General features: G+C 43.5%; 1 protein-coding gene and 1 long non-coding RNA gene across 7 annotated transcripts in view; both read right to left on the reverse strand.

Annotated features, from left to right (window-relative positions):
* The window catches only part of LOC148003388 (disks large homolog 5-like), a 28,558-nt gene extending 26,453 nt beyond the window's left edge, over positions 1–2,105 (reverse strand). For 3 of the 6 annotated variants that reach the window (XM_087568564.1, XM_087568565.1, XM_087568568.1), the window contains exon 1: positions 1,471–1,885. The gene's annotated coding sequence lies outside the window, so the exon portion shown is untranslated. Of the gene's footprint in view, positions 1–1,470; positions 1,886–1,987 lie in introns of those variants that run through there. The other 3 variants (XM_087568567.1, XM_087568566.1, XM_087568570.1) reach the window with 3 other exon arrangements.
* A 4,739-nt stretch (positions 2,106–6,844) lies between these two features.
* LOC148003389 (uncharacterized) lies at positions 6,845–12,258 on the reverse strand. The gene is made up of 2 exons (XR_015629346.1): positions 12,016–12,258; positions 6,845–8,454 (listed from the first exon to the last, which is right to left on the reverse strand). It is a non-coding gene; the product is annotated as an uncharacterized LOC148003389 (long non-coding RNA).
* Between the last annotated feature and the right edge of the window lie 3,783 nt (positions 12,259–16,041).

Raw genomic sequence — 16,041 nt, forward strand, 5'->3', positions numbered from 1 at the left:
AAGATACATCACTAAAAGCTACACAAGCAGCAAAAAAGACACTACATTTCTTGGTTTGAATGTTAGGTGATACACTTGATCTTTAAAGACAGGCAATGTACTTGATCTTTAAGCCCTTCAACTGTGCCCTGTCCACATAGAAACTGCAGTAGATGACAATCTTTTGTAAGATTTATTTATTTATATGTGAGACAATGCAGCTGTCTTCAGACACAACCGAAGAGGGCATCAGTACTCCTTACAGATGGTTGTGAGCCACCATGTGGTTGCTGGCATTTGAACTCAGGACCTCTGGAAGAACACTTGGTGCTCTTACCCACTGAGCCATCTCTCCAGCCCTCACAATGGCCTCTTACACAGCATCACAGTGGTCTATTTCACTAGATGGCTCCAGGGTGATAACAGAGAAACTTTCACAGTTCCTGAGCACTTCTGAGTTCAAACACCACCAGTGCCCACTCTGTGCTGTTGGCACATTCTGACCTTCTCCTAAGGGTTGTCAGCCACACAAGGGACGGTTAGCCCCAGACAGCATTCACTGCCCTATCCTAAAAACCCCCTCGATTCTGAAAAAGCCACATTCCATGCTTGCTCCATATTTGAGGAAGCCAAATGTTTGATCTGGCTCAAGGCTCTACTTTTCTTAGCTCATCAACTTTCTTTTTCCAGTTCTTGTCACAAGAAGCATTTTTTTATGCTGCAACTACACTGCAATGTGTGAAGGAAACCACCATAAACTCTGGGTGCCACCCTTGAAATTTAAAATTCACAAAACAATTCATGGCTTTCTAATCAGCACCATGGAAAATAAACAAAAACAAGCAAAACCATTCCAAAGGAACTTGCTGATCTGGAGGCCTGCTCATAGCAGGTAGGAAAGAATTAAATTATGCAGAAGTGTAATCTCTCAGAGCTTTGGAGGCTAAAAAAGAGGAAATCTCTGTTTATGTTCCCTTTCTACGAGTAATTGAAGGAGGGTATTTTACATCCTCCAAATACAATCTCTTGCAAGGGGCAACCAATTACAAAGTAGAACAGAAGAAATCTATTAAATAATACATTCACTGCCTGAGGTTTTAAGGAAATATTTTCCCATGATCCCTGTCCTTTAACATACAATGGAAACATTACAGGGAGTGTGCCACCAGGCTAAGCTGCCTCTGAAATGCCTGTCCTGCCCTGGCAGGTACAGGCCATTTAATTCCAAGTCATCTGGAGAGGTGTGACAGCCCCAAGTTGCTCTGGGGATGTCAGAGCACAGCTCTCATGCACACTCCAGAGCACCTCTACACTCTTTCCCAATGCCATAGGCTTTCCAATCCCTGCTTCAACTCTCCATCCATCCCTGAACCCTCCCTTCCCCTACCCAATGGGCTCACTTTGCATTGCCTCCTTCTGCCACTGCTTTCCCAGGGCGGGGGTGGGGGGGCCCAGAAGGAGCCTAAGGACTGGCGCTGGTCTCCTACCTACCTTGATGATGCTGCTCTTAAGGTGCAGCCCGCCCTCCTTGAGGCTTGCTGTCCCTGGGGACCAGACCGGAGGTCGGGCAGGGGTCCGCGCGGGCGCCAGGCCTCCAGTTCCCCAGGCAGGACTAGCCTCGGCTTCTTCCCTGGAAACTGCTTGGTGGAGTCGCCCTTGGAAACACCGCCGCTGTCTTAGCGCGCCCTCCCGTGGCCGAGGTGACCCCTAACCCCGTTACCTCCCCCTTCTCTGTCAGCTTCTTCTGATTTTTCTTTTCTTTTTTTTCTTTTCTCTTTTTGTTCGCGACGTGGCGCCTGCTAAGAGCTCGTCTACAGGAAGGAGGACATCGTGCAGGCAGAATCACCTCTGGGCCCTGCCGGGGTCGGAGAGGGAGAGAGAGGAGTCAGCTTGGGCGGCGGCGCCCTGGCTGCCGGCACCCGCGGAAGGAAAACTCGCCCAGGCACACGCGCTGCTGCGTGCGCCAAATATAACGCGCGCGCCCGGTCCCCTCAGGCCCCGCGCTCACCCACGAGCTCCGCGTGCCCTGAGGCCCGGCTCGGGCGCGGTCCTACGGCGGGGTGGGAAGGACACGTGTGCCCACTCCGGGGTGCAGGAACACCGGGAGGCGCGACACGGGGAGGCGCGTGGTGTGGAGCTCCGGGCTCCGCTCAGGCCAGTCAGTCCCCTCTCAGGGCTCGGCGGAGGCCGGGGTGGCGTCTGCGGCCCCCAGGCCCACCGTGACCTAACCGCGGCCATCGCCTCTGGAGCTTCCAGCTGCCCCAGGCTTGAGGCTTGGACATGGCGATTGTGGTTGCCACTGTCCTAGGCCGGCTCAGCAGGGTGCAAGCCACCACCTGCTGTCCTCACCTGAAGGCATCCTGATGGGGCTGAGAGCCCACATCCAGCAGGGGAGCCTCAGGGCAGGGGGCCATGGTCTTGGGTCTGCACCTTGTTGCCAGCCCCTCACACATATGGCAGCATCACACATATGGCTCCTTCTACCAACCGCCACTAATTACCATTTGGACATTCCATCACAGTGTTCTCAAGAAGAAAGATGCAAACAATCACGAAAAGAATGAAATTTAAAATCTTTTTTATCAGGCTGGAGAGATGGCTTGGTGGTTAAGAGCGCTGCTTCTCCAGTGCTCCCAAGTTCAATTCCCAGCAACCACATGGTGACCAACAACTATCTGTAGTGGGATCCAATGCCCTCTTCTGTCTGAAGCTCTCTTCTGACATGCAGGCACACTCGCAGAGTGTTCATGTACATAAATAAATAAATCTTTAAAAATAAAACCTTCTAATCAGTTAATGTATCTACATCTAGAAGCTAGAAAAGGGTCACAGCAATATTAAAAATAATTCAGACATAACATGGCAGAAATACCTAAAACATTTTAAGGTCATCACACCGACCAAATGAAAGCCACAGGCTATACAGACTACGATGGATGAGGAGAAGGCTTCGTGATCTCTGGGAGTCCCCTTCCCTAGACTTGGGATAAGACTACCAGTAAGCCAAGACATATTCCTCTTTCATTTCTCACAGAGCCAGGGGTAGACCCACATATATGATTTCTTTGTTGCAGTGTTTTTTTATCCAAACGCTGCCCTGTTTGAGGACTAGTCAAGGGTAAGCATCATCAGAGGAAGGCCAGCATATAAATTCTGTATATCTCTGCTCTGACAGCATGTAGCACAATCCTATCAAGTACTGGAAGCCTTGCTGGAAAGATTAACCAACCTCTAGGATCAAAAGGAAGCAACCGGAGGGCCACATGGCTGTAAATCAAGTCTGAAACCATAACCCATTATGGAAGTTCATCCTTGGATCTTATGTCAAACAGCAGTAGCATCGAAAAGAAAAACAAAAGTGAAATGGCAAGGTGACGGGTAATGACCCCATGGCAAGGATATCTAAGTCATGTGGAAAGATCCCAGTGCAAAGAGATCTAGCAAACATACATGTCCATGAAGCTTTCACCAAGAATCCCCATTCTGTGTTCTAAAACATTATATATATATACACACACACACAGTGAATCCTCATTCATGGTCAGCTACAGGGATTGATTCTCTGGGAACCTGACTTTGAGACTGAGATAGATATATAAAGGTATTTGACAAGTGCTCTTGGGGACAATGGCTGTGACAAAGAGGAGAGAAGGGGATTGGGCAGAGAGCACTCTGGCTCTAATGCAGTCACAAGGGCATGCAGGCAGCCCTGTGTGGGGCTCAGGAGCTGGCCTGACCCTGAAGTCTTAGCCTGTACTGGAACAAGCAGGAGGCCTGGCCTTGAAGTCCCCATTGGCTAAGGATGAGGTTCCTGGTCAGAAACTAGTTACCACATTGTAACCACATGGCCATCCCTTCTCCAATATCATTCTTCCTGAATTTCCAAGTCCAATCATGAGGATATTTGGCGCTACACTCTGATCTTTTACTCGGAGCAAACATAAAACTCAGGCAGATGGGCAGTGAGTGGAATGGCCTAAGGTTAGGCTAAACCTCAATTTTAATGGGTCCATAATTTCAGGAGGGAGTCCATTTGGCATTGTCATCTGTGGCTTCTGTGTTCTTATCCCGGGTGTGGTGACTCTGTCCCGCGCTGTCTCTCGCCAGCAAGAATACGCAGGAACCCTTCATGATAAAAGTCCTGGAAAGAATAGGAATTCAAGGCCCATACCTAAGCATAATAAAAGCCATATACAGCAAACCAATTGCTAACATTAAACTAAATGGAGAGAAACTTGAAGCAATACCACTCAAATCAGGGACTAGACAAGGCTGCCTACTCTCTCCCTACTTATTCAATACAGTTGTTGAAGTTCTAGCCAGAGCAATCAGAAAACAAAAGGAGGTCAAGGGGATACAGATTGGAAAAGAAGAAGTCAAAATATCACTATTTGCAGATGATATGATAGTATATTTAAGTGATCCCAAAAGTTCCACCAGAGAACTACTAAAGCTGATAAATAACTTCAGCAAAGTGGCTGGGTATAAAATTAACTCAAATAAATCTGTAGCCTTCCTCTACACAAAACAGAAAAAAGCCGAGAAAGAAATCAGGGAAACGACACCCTTCATAATAGACCCAAATAATATAAAGTACCTCGGTGTGACGTTAACTAAGCAAGTAAAAGATCTGTACAATAAGAACTTCAAGACTCTGAAGAAAGAAATTGAAGAAGTCCTCAGAAGATGGAAAGATCTCCCATGCTCATGGATTGGCAGGATTAATATAGTAAAAATGGCCATTTTACCAAAAGCGATCTACAGATTCAATGCAATCCCCATCAAAATACCAATCCAATTCTTCAAAGAGTTAGACAGAACAATTTGCAAATTCATCTGGAATAACAAAAAACCCAGGATAGCTAAAACTATCCTCAGTATAAAAGGACTTCAGGGGGAATCACTATCCCTGAACTCAAGCAGTATTACAGAGCAATAGTGATAAAAACTGCATGGTATTGGTACAGAGACAGACAGATAGACCAATGGAACAGAATTGAACACCCAGAAATAATCCCACACACCTATGGGCACTTGATTTTTGACAAAGAAGCCAAAACCATCAAATGGAAAAAAGATAGCATTTTCAGAAAATGGTGCTGGTTCAACTGGAGGGCAACATGTAGAAGAATGCAGATAGATCCATGCTTATCACCCTGTACAAAGCTTAAGTCCAAGTGGATCAAGCATCTCCACATCAAGCCAGACACACTCAAACTAATAGAAGAAAAACTAGGGAAGCATCTGGAACACATGGGCTCTGGAAAAAATTTCCTGAACAAAACACCAATGGCTTATGCTCTAAGATCAAGAATCGACAAATGGGATCTCATAAAACTGCAAAGCTTCTGTAAGGCAAAGGACACTGTGGTTAGGACAAAATGGCAACCAACAGATTGGGAAAAGATCTTTACCAATCCTACAACAGATAGAGGCCTTATATCCAAAATATACAAAGAACTCAAGAAGTTAGACCGCAGGGAGACAAATAACCCTATTAAAAAATGGGGTTCAGAGCTAAACAAAGAATTCACAGCTGAGGGATGCCGAATGTCTGAGAAACACCTAAAGAAATGTTCAACATCTTTAGTCATAAGGGAAATGCAAATCAAAACAACCCTGAGATTTCACCTCACACCAGTGAGAATGGCTAAGATCAAAAACTCAGGTCACAGCAGATGCCGGTGAGGATGCGGAGAAAGAGGTACACTCCTCCATTGTTGGTGGGATTGCAGACTGGTACAACCATTCTGGAAATCAGTCTGGAGGTTCCTCAGAAAATTGGACATTGAACTGCCTGAGGATCCAGCTATACCTCTCTTGGGCATATACCCAAAAGATGCCCCAACATATAAAAAAGACACGTGCCCACTATGTTCATTGCAGCCTTATTTATAATAGCCAGAAGCTGGAAAGAACCCAGATGCCCTCAACAGAGGAATGGATACAGAAAATGTGGTACATCTACACAATGGAATATTACTCAGCTATCAAAAACAATGACTTCATGAAATTCGTAGGCAAATGGTCGGAACTGGAAAATATCATCCTGAGTGAGGTAACCCAATCACAGAAAAACACACATGGTATGCACTCATTGATAAGTGGCTATTAGCCCAAATGCTTGAATTAGCCTAGATGCCTAGAACAAATGAAACTCAAGACGGATGATCAAAATGTGAATGCTTCACTCCTTCTTTAAAAGGGGAACAAGAATACCCTTGGCAGGGAATAGAGAGGCAAAGATTAAAACAGACACAGAAGGAACACCCATTCAGAGCCTGCCCCACATATGGCCCATACATATACAGCCATCCAATTAGACAAGATGGATGAAGCAAAGAAGTGCAGGCCGACAGGAGCAGGGTGTAGATCTCTCCCGAGAGACACAGCCAGAATACAGCAAACACAGAGGCATATGCCAGCAGCAAACCACTGAATTGAGAATAGGACCCCCGTTGAAGGAATCAGAGAAAGGACTGGAAGAGCTTGAAGGGGCTCAAGACCCCATATGTACAACAATGCCAAGCAACCAGAGCCTCCAGAGATTAAGCCACTACCTAAAGACTATACATGGACTGACCCTGGACTCTGACCTCATAGGTAGCAATGAATATCCTAGTAAGAGCACCAGTGGAAGGAGAAGCCCTGGGTCCTGCTAAGACTGAACCCCCAGTGAACTAGATTGTTGGGGGGAGGGTGGCAAGGGGGGGAGGATGGGGAGGGCAACACCCATAAAGTAGGGGAGGGAGGAGGGGGATGTTTGCCCGGAAACCGGGAAAGGGAGTAACACTCGAAATGTATATAAGAAATACTCAAGTTAATAAAAGAAAAAAAAAAAAAAGAATACGCGGGAACACATGAATCCTTCTGTAGCCAAAATGCTTATATTTATTAATAATAGAGGGCGGCGGGGCGCCAGCATGGTGCGGCTTATATATACCATAGCGGGGCGCATCCACACCTGATTGGTTGCTTACCCATGATCTCATTAGGCACGCCCCAGAGTGGGCAAAGACCTGGCACAAAGGTACTCTTGCACATGCGCATACAATTAACTTCCTGAAAGGAAGTCGGCTGGCGCCATCTTGTAATGGCGAAACTATCTCGGCTTTCCACATGGGGCACAGTGGAAGCCAGCGCCATCTTGTGGTGGCAAATGTTATTGCGGCCCTCTACATCTACCCCTTATTATTTTATTAATTAATAATAAATTATTTTCTAGGCTGGTCTAGGTCTCTGCAGTTATGTCCATCTGCTGTGGCTCCTGTCTTAGGTCGTTCCTCTATGTCACAGCCTTATCTGTCGAAGGGTAACCCTATCGCCACCGGGCCCCATGTACTGTGCATGAGGAAAGTTGCCCATCTATGGATACCACAGTGCTGTGTGACAGTAACTGTTAAGTGACCTAGGGCAAACTCTAAAAAGAGGCCAGCCAGAAAATGAGTTAGTGGGGAAGTCATGATCACCCTATCGCGTGCAATGAGGAAACCTCAGCGATGTGGAAGGGCTGATCAAAGAATCATTGAGTGTCTCTCATCCCAGTGCAATGGATCCACAGATCCATGGGGTGCAAGAGCAGAGAACTCAGATACCGACTAATTTTTGAAGATAGATAACCAAATTTCAGTGGGGGGGGCCTTGTTCAGTGGCCACAAGTGCTTGAGTGACAACGAACTCGTCAAGTTTCTGTTGAGATCTGATTTTGCAAACCAACCATAGCATGAACACTAATCCACAGCATAGGGCTGCACCAAACAGAGCCACTCCAGATAAGTAGTGGGCACCTCATCTGGTTCACCTCAGCTGTTACCAGCAAGGGCCATAGTCAAGCCGCTCCTATAATAAAATTTAGAATTCCCAATTGTTAACAACTACTCCGGAAAGTTCACCCACTGTGCTTCTCTAACCATAGATTGGGGGAGGGTAACTCCAGACACTGTAGACACAATGGCTATAGCAGTAAATGGCTGCTACAATAGCAGCGAAAGTGTCAAGGTCTTTCCCAGGACAGTTCAGGATCAGTCATTCCTCTCTGGAACAACCAGCAGGCAATGGAACCATGTCTGAGATCTGCATAACCAGGACAGAGTTCCCCAGTCCACAGCAGCTTTATGCAGGTGGCATTCCTCTGAAGGTATAGACTGCAAGATGACAACACCAGTTAAGGCAGCAAGAGTCACCAGGGGAATGAGGGGGGCAGCAACGGCTGGAGTCCAGTCTTTTACAGCAAGCAGCAGTGCACAGAGGGTCAGAGAGCAGGCCACAGTGGGACGGGACACACGCAGCAGTAACACGGACTGCAGCAACGCCAAAATCTCTGTGATGACAAAAGATGAGGGGGAATCTTCCATCTTCTTCTCAGGGCAGAGGAATGACTCCAGGGACCCGAACCAGGAGAGCTGAATTTTTATGTAACCAGGATCAGCAAGTCTCAGCAACCACCTCTGGCAGCTGGCACACTCTTGTAGCATCCTGTAGAAAAAGCACAAACATTCCCTCTTCCCCATATACAATATCTGGACAGGATCATGTCAATATGTGAATCTTTCTATTTCACCTAGGCAGAAGTATGCCTAGTTGTAGGGTGCCATAAAGTTTGGCATCCAAATTTTAAAATTGAAATAAAAGGAGCATTATTTAGCATACAGGGATAACTCCCCCTTTTTATTTATTAAGATATAGTTAAGATATTATTTATTAAGGTAAGTCCTCGAGGATTGAATTGAGGACACTGAGCACTTGTATTTATAAATTGACTTGTATACCAAATTATTGTTTCTAGCATTATTGTTTTGGATATATAAAGAATGAGATTTTTTGACTAATTGTTCCTATGTAAGGCTTATAATCTGACTGGTATCATTGTCCTCCCTTGTTAAGGAGTCTAGGCAATCTAGTTTGAGTTCTTAAATGGTCTGTCAAGGAACAGTACTTAGTGCTCTTAACCACTAAGCCATCTCTTCAGCCCCTCACCAGATTTATTTACCTAAACATAAGCATTAATTAGAAATGTCAAAACCTGTAAATATTGCCTAGATTTAGTTGTACTAGAAATCCCTGAGTTGGGAGGGTGAGGCTGAAAATTGAAAGTAAGCAAATGGAGTCTTCTTCTTTTCATATTAACTCCATTACCATTTTCAAAGAGCTGGGTCTATGGTTTTGTTTAGTTGTCTGAGCCAGAGCACTGAAAGGACAGTGAGTTGTCAGACAATCACACTGAAATCACTCATTGATTTTAAATAGAAAACCTGTCTCTAGTAAAGAATTAAGTAATTGAAATCAATTGTAAACCACAAGCCATACATTGGCTATCAGTATGTGAATTGAAAGCTTGATTTAAAAACAGTGGCTAAACCACAGAAATTAATAATCTGTGTTGAAGCAGCAGAAACTCAAGAGAATAAACAAGTGATCCAATCATACATGTAGCCTTTTCATTTGATGAACCACCTATAAACACAGTAAGCTCATTTCCTATGGGTTGTATGCACAAATATATAGGAAGTACAAAAGCATGTAAAGAGTAAAATTATCAATTTTGCCTGAAAAATTTGTATATGTAATAGGCCAAATATCAGTATTTTGTAATAACCAATTTAACTGTTGTTTGGAATAAGATGTTTTACCAGGTTTCTTTTTAAAATACTTCCATGACTCTAGCCTACAATTTTGTATTAACACAACTGAAGCTTTATCTCCAATGTGGATAACAAAGACCTAAGTCCTCTGGTAAGGTGAGGTACTTAGCCAATTAACATATCCTTAGAAGCTTAAAATTAGTTTCAAATATTCTTTTCTGGAGTAGTGCAACAGCTACTCCCCAAATTTTAAAGCTCATTTTGAGAGCAAAAGTTTGTAGTAAAAGTTTCCATATACACTGAAAGATTTAAAGTTCTGACTTCTTACATTGAAGAAGTGACAAAATTACATAATATAAGGCTATTAGCCATTCTTTTGTAAAAATTTTTAATGATATCACTTTATGGGCTCTCTAAAATTATAAGCAAGCTCACGAAATGGAAACTCACAATCGCCAGGACGTAAATAAATTGCATAAAAACAATCATCTGAATCAATCTTGAAATGGCAGTTGGAGTAAACAAACTGGCTGTAATGCTCTCACAAGTTTCAAAACCTCATCAATCCTTCGTAAATCTTATAACAATCTCTATCTGTTTGATTTTTTCTTAATTACAAATAAATTTGAGTTAGTCAATGTAACACTGGCAATCCTTAATCACAATCTTTAAGTTCTCCTTGTAACACCAGAACACAGCCACAACTTTGGAAAGTCACCTGAGTCCTGAGTATGTGACTAGGCAGCTGTTCTTGGGGCAGTGGAATTAGCATCAAAATACAGATAACTTCAGGGCAAATCACAACTTTGGAAAGCAAAACTCAACTTCTAACAAACTAGCCTCTAAAATCCAGTCTCCAAAACACCGTTACAAGGTTTGACTGCCAATTCCTACAAATGAATGCACGATGGTGTGGTCTCCAATACCTGAACAAAGAGACATTGCCCTAAAATCTTTTAGAAGCCTGGTTTCTAGAATAAGAATTCCATAAAAATATTATCTCAATTTAGACTTGTTTCCCTAGGTTGGCCCATGTCACATGTGGTCTAGAATGACTTTATCCAAATTAGTTTTAAGCCAACTTTCTGTTACCAATGTTATACCTTTTTAACCATATCTAATAACTTGAAAGACAATAGCCCATAACCAAGGCACGTAGAGCATATTTATACATTTAAAACCAATGAGAAACAAAATTGAAGTGGCTACACATATCTTAATATTTAGACCAAACACCATTTTTACCTTTTTAGCTATGATTTTAAGAGAAGCACCTTGTCACCTGTTGAGTCAAAGAAGAAGTCAGGGATTTTTCTAAGAGAAACAGCTATCAGCTCTTGCACCAAAGAAGCTGAGGAGCTGCTGGCGCCTTTAAGATCAGCTCGTGCAGACGCTTAGCCCCTGGGCAGCTTCTCCAGCTGACCTAGACTCCTGGCTACATGTGCAGGGCTTCAAAGGCCGATAGAAGCTGCTTTTTATTCATTTGTTCCTTTTTGAAACGAGTTAAAACCAAATCAAGATGTGAACGATTGACAGATAAAGTTTTCACCATTTTTTCTTTTGAACATGAAACATAAAACATTTAAGCAACAAGAAACAAAAACCACAGACATAAACTGACATACAGGGACAGCTTGGTGCACCAAGGACAGACAATAGACAAAGAGGGGAAAAAACAGATGGTATCAGCAGAGAGGTAGGATTTTCCCTTTCCCACCACTTCCATGGTGACTATCCACTCGAGTGGAGTTGATATGGACGATGGATTGTCTCAATTCCTGGACTAGTCCATCAACGTGTTGAAACCAAATTCCTGTAAGATACTGAGATATATTACGGGATATCTAAGCAGCCCGACTGACATTCACAAATGGTATGGAAGTGAAACACAGTCCTGAATATTTTTACTCACAACCCAATTACATTAACTCCATCAAGCTGTGCGTGGGCGTTGAGATGTCCTTTTGTTTGATTCTCCTGAATAAATTTTCAGGCGGTCTACCTCTATCAAGTCTGATCAGTATGACTCTGTGAAGCTTCCAGAGCCTAATCACACCTTTTACAAGCACAAAGACAAAATTTTTCTCCTAAAATACTGTGTTCCTTTTATCTCCTCCTTTTTTCTCTCCCGGCATTTTTTCCCCAATCTCTCGCCTCTGAAGATCTGAAGTCTTCAGAGAGGACTGTCTGCTTATTATCTTTTTTCCTTGAGCTCTTTAATTTTTTACCCAACGCTGTTTCTGACATGCCGCCTTGTACCTCCTCCAGCACTCTCTGCTTTGCTATTACAGCTGGGCAGCTCCCATGCGACCTCTGACGCCATCTGGCAGTAGCTAGAAACTCAAAGGCCAATAAAGAAAGCCCGAGGGCTGCCAAAATGATAATAAAAACTTCCGCCGCATCTAGCAGGGGAGTGAAGTAGAACAAATCAAGATGCATGTCTCTCAGGGCCTACCTTTTAAACACTACAGTTCTGGATTCCTTCCGCAGGCGGAAGACCCCCTCTTGGCGCCTGGCGATGGCGTGGCGTCCCGGGTTCTCGGCACCAAATGTCCCACGCTGTCTCTCGCCAGCAAGAATACGCGGGAACACATGAATCCTTCTGTAGCCAAAATGCTTATATTTATTAATAATAGAGGGCGGCGGGGCGCCAGCATGGCGCGGCTTATATACACCCTAGCGCGGCGCATCCACACCTGATTGGTTGCTTACCCATGATCTCATTAGGCACGCCCCGGAGTGGGCAAAGACCTGGCACGAAGGCACTCTTGCACATGCGCACACAGTTAACTTCCTGAAAGGAAGTCGATTGGCGGGGAGGAGGCCAGTGCCATCTTGTAATGGTGAAACTATCTCGGCCTTCCACGTGGGGCACAGTGGAAGCCAGTGCCATCTTGTGGTGGCGAATGTTATTGCGGCCCTCTACACTGACTCTGTGAAACGATGCCAACTAACCTCACATATGTTAGGGTGAAAATCATGTATGACTTTTCTGGGAAAGAAATCTGCCTTTTCCTACCATCTGGAGTTATACAACATCACTATGTCAAGCTCAGAATAGAGGGGTGGAGATTGTGGAGGCCATAGAAGTTGAGGATCTTTTCTGATTAAGGCACATATTTTTTCCTATGTAATTATTACTTTGCTCTTTCACTAATGATGGTTGACTTCATTCCTGGCTTGAAGTAAACTGGATTCCAAGGTTTTGGATTAGGGAAGCCCCTATTTTTGAGATGACAGGCCCAGCAAGGGATCCCACTGCATACAGGTTCCTATTCCCAAGGAAGTTGTTGCTGCAGAATCACAGCATGGGGGCAGCAGCACAGGACATCTCCCAGCTTTCTCTCCTGCAACTGCTGCAACTGTAATAAGGCTGTTTGTTTGTTTGTTTGTTTGCTTTTTATTGGAAATACCTACAAAGCTGAGCAGAGTCAATACATGCCTTTAATTTCAGGACCCACAAGGTATTTTTTTTTTTGCTTTTGTTTTTGTTTTATTTCGTTTGATTATCTGTAATTGTTTTTAGGATTCTTATTGTTTTCTTTGGTAATTCCCTCTAGCTCTTCACTCTGTACCTAGAATGTGAAGCCCATGCCCTGCATGGGCCTATTATTCATGTTAAGCATTTTATTCTTACCACCAACACCACAGATGATCACATTATTTACTTTCAAATCAGGAAAACAGGTAGAAAGAAGAGAGCTATGTTGTTTGGTCTCAGGTAACCACCAATCAGGAGTGTAGGATGGCTTCCCAATGTTTTGGATTAGGTAAGCTTCTGTTATTGAGATGAAAGGCCTCTGCTGAAGCCTCCAGTTGAGTAACAGAGAGCCTGGAAAGACTGAAAGAGTGGTTGTGCCCTGAAGGTGAAGGCTGGCCCTTCAGTGCGTCTGCAGCCTGAGGCAGAGTTCTATTGGGAACAGAAGAGCACTTGGCCAGAGATCATAGGGGACTGCATTTTGGTTGAGCCCTGACACCTGGATGAGCAGAGGCCTCCACAGTCCTGATAAAGGGAAACAGATCCACATAGATGTGAGGGAACAGTGGATCTTTGAACTGCATGTTATCTACTTCATATATCTTGCTGTGAACATAGTATATGTAAATGACAAGGGCATCCTACTTTATCACATCTAGTCTCTCTAGATTTTCAAATGTGTGCAAGTTTAAACACAGTAGAGTTAGTTCAGCAATACATTGTGTCCCATTTTGTTAAAGACTTTATTTTATTTCTATTTATATATTTTTTTCTTTTTCACTTTACATCTTGCTCACTGACTACTGATACCTAATTACTCTCTCCCACAATCCTTCTCCAATTCTCCTGGCACAGTCTTCTCTGACTGTATGTGGGCCAACTGTTTCAGTACCTCCCTTCTTTTAACAAAGCCTTTCCTGGGGGCATTGGTGAGGATGCTGGTTTTGAATGCCTTGGACTTGGCTTCTTCATGCTCCAATTTGCTGGCTTTGGGAAATTTGTGAAGAACTGTCTGTGAACTTGGTACTTCCTCCAGATGGTACACAAGAAGCAATGGTTGTTAATATTTCTGAGAGTATATTTCAATCAAACCTATCCTACTAATATCCTAACAATGACAAAGGTAATGGGAGGCTACACATCTATTCCCTTAGTTTTCAGTTCTTCTCAGAGCAGCAGTGTAGAAGCCCACAAAGCTGGCAAAGTGAAGTGAGGTCACGCAGGGGTCCTAAGAGCACAGTCCTACTATCTTAGAGTAACTCCTAGGGATTTACCATATCCATACACCCATAGCTCCATATGCACTGGACCCCAGGGAAGTGCTCAACATTCATATCTTTTGTCACTCAGTTTGCCACAAATGTTAGAAATCTGAAAAGTTCAGGAAACTTGAAGGTGTGAATAAGTCCCAGTGACTGGAGTAGGCTCAAACAGTCTGTGACAACAAAGAACTGATTGAGCATCCAAGAAACAAGACGCTCACCAGGATCATAGTTTTATCCCAGTAAGAAAATTTTAATATTAAGGCTTCAGGTGAAAAGATAAATTAGGAGGTCTAGGCCAAATAGTTTATCCTCTGGCCCCAAGGTTGCAGCCATTCTTTCAGACTTTCCTGGCCCTTTGTCACAGGATCAGAGTTCTCAACAGGAAGCAGGGTTATCTGGAAGGCGCATAATACATATCCACAGATTACTCTTTAGGTACAATCTGATAGGCAATTTCAAGGCTTAACGTGATTCTCTCTGTCACTCTCTCTCTCTGTCTCTCTCTCTCTCACTCTGAATCTCTCTCTGTCTCTCTCACTCTGTCTCTCTGTCTCTGTCTCTGTCTCTCTCTCTCTCTCTCACACACACACATACACACATACACACAGTTTGTGGCTACAGTCACTTTGCATTCTTTTGTGCACTCTGCCTTTTTTATTGCAGTTTTCTTTTCTCAAACTCCCACTCTCATGCACACGTCTGTTCATTACCCTTTCATTCTCACACACACTCTTCAAACACACCTCACATTCTCTCTCCACTCATTCTTCACATGCTCTTCTCATGCTCTCTCATTCGCTCTCACATTTGTTCTTACATTAGCTCTGTCATGTACTCTCTCATTCACTCCCTGATGCTCTCTCTCATTTACTCTTCACATGTTCTGTAGACTTTCTCTTGCCCCACTCCTTTATTCATGATGCAAAAGCGTGTAGAAAAATGACATTTTATAATCATTGCCAAATCAAATGCAAAGAATGACTACATCCCACCAAGAACTAAGAATTACAACTGTTCCCCAAAGTTTCAGGCTTGCCCTATACCGAGGCCTGTGGCCAATATAATAATAATAATTGTAAACGTATCATTATTTGAACTTTAACTCTTTACTTTTATACTTCAGAGTCCAAACCTCCCAGATCAGCTAATTGCATTTTCCTGTGACACTCTAATGATAAATGACATAGGCAAAACTGCCAGGCAGTGGCCAGAAAGAATCAAGGTAACCCTTAGCACACTAATTTCACTAGCGTTCTGCTCCTTGCACACAATGACTCTCGTAAGGGTTCCAGTAGTTAGACTTAGTTTACTAGTATATTATTTTATATATTCTATACTTCCTTAACCAGTCTATAATATTATGTAAAACTTACTTCCTAACTTCAATAACTTTTTCCTTTCTTAGGGTCCCAATGTTGGCTCTAATTCATTTTCAATTATTTTCTTCAAGCTGTCTTTGCAAGTCAAACCCTAATCTTGAACTACAATTCTGCAGTTATTACATTTTTTCCAAGATGAGAATACACAGTATCCACCTGGGCCACTAGGGCTGTGCTGTGCTGTGCCCCTATGCATCAATTTCCAATTGTCTAAGAATCATAACATCAAGGAACATCTAGTTTCACAGAATTCACCAGAGCAGAAGGAGAAAGAAGTAGAAAAGTCAGATATAATACAATAATTGTGCACACCAAGGCCAACTGATAGGCAGTCCCACACAAATGAAATCTATACAGCC

This window comes from Rattus norvegicus, chromosome 9 (genome assembly GCF_021556685.1).
Source record: "Rattus norvegicus strain SHRSP/BbbUtx chromosome 9, alternate assembly SHRSP_T2T, whole genome shotgun sequence".
Taxonomy (NCBI): domain Eukaryota; kingdom Metazoa; phylum Chordata; class Mammalia; order Rodentia; family Muridae; genus Rattus; species Rattus norvegicus.